We start from the raw sequence: 1,158 nt of genomic DNA, 5'->3' as shown, positions 1-1,158 counted from the left end.
CGCCCGCCCGGCCTGGAGGCAGGCGCCGACGCTACCAGTACCAGTGACGCGAGACGGACGGACGAGTGCTCCGTTTCCTCCTCCTTCGCCCTGTCACGCTTCGACACACGAGAGTCCTCAAGTGGGGAGGGAGCAGTAGCAGCGTTCAGGCGGCGGCGGCGGCGTCGTGGCGGGGCCTAGTAGTGCATCGTGCCGTGGCGGCGGGCGGCGTGGTCCTGGCCCAATGAATGAATCGGACAGCTGGGCGCGACGGGGCGGGACTCGTCATTCAGACGGGGAAAACAGATGTTGACGGACAGGAGTGCTCACGGCCGCTGCTTGGGGTCGGATGGGACGCGCCCTTCCCCCCTCACAACGTGTTGCACTTTATTGAGCGTCGTGACGCCACCGTGAGCGACGACCCGCGCCACCTCAAACTTACGGTTCGCCCGCCGGACGCCGTCCACTTCCACCCGCCGCGCGAGGACGGGGACGTCCCGCCACCCCGCTTAGCCCCGCCGCCCTGCTATCAGTGGGCAAAGTTCAAACGGTCCCGAGGCGACCCGCCAACGTCCCCGAACCCCGCCCCGCCCCGCGCCCGGCGTGGCTCGGAGGGCGCAGCGTGGCGCATGCAGACATTTGAGATGGGCTGTGATTTCAGTTCCAACTTGACGACGCTAGCAGCTGTTTCTTGCTCTATTGCCTCCCTCCGACTCGTCAATCGGACCAGCTGGGGTCGGGCCCTTCAATACTTTCTGCACGTGACCCCGCGTACTGTGTTTTATGGGGGGGGGGGGGGTAATGCGCGGGATAGCGACCTGAAACTGAAACCTCACACGCCTCCTGCCTTTCCTCTTTGCCTCGTACTTCCCGCTTCACTAAGGGACGTGAGCCATCGACCGAAGCAATAAGCAATACACACATCGGAAGTTCCGCGAAACAGCCGATAGCGAGACTGCGTCAATGTGCCTCACGTGGGGTCGCGTGCAAGCAAGAGGGAGGGGGCGCCGGGTGGAAGATGGCCCCATAAGGACGTATGGGGGGTGGGGTACGGATGGCCGCGGAAGTAGTTGAGATCAGATTCCCAATGAAAACACTCGTGAGGTCTTTATCTCGCGACTTGGTGCGGACGGACCCCTTCCCCTTCGCGGGTACGTGGGGCTGGGGGCGGGGCGGGAG

This window comes from Frankliniella occidentalis, unplaced genomic scaffold (genome assembly GCF_000697945.3).
Source record: "Frankliniella occidentalis isolate FOCC.00 unplaced genomic scaffold, Focc_3.1 Scaffold327, whole genome shotgun sequence".
In the NCBI taxonomy this organism is placed as follows: domain Eukaryota; kingdom Metazoa; phylum Arthropoda; class Insecta; order Thysanoptera; family Thripidae; genus Frankliniella; species Frankliniella occidentalis.
This window is presented reverse-complemented; position numbering follows the sequence as displayed.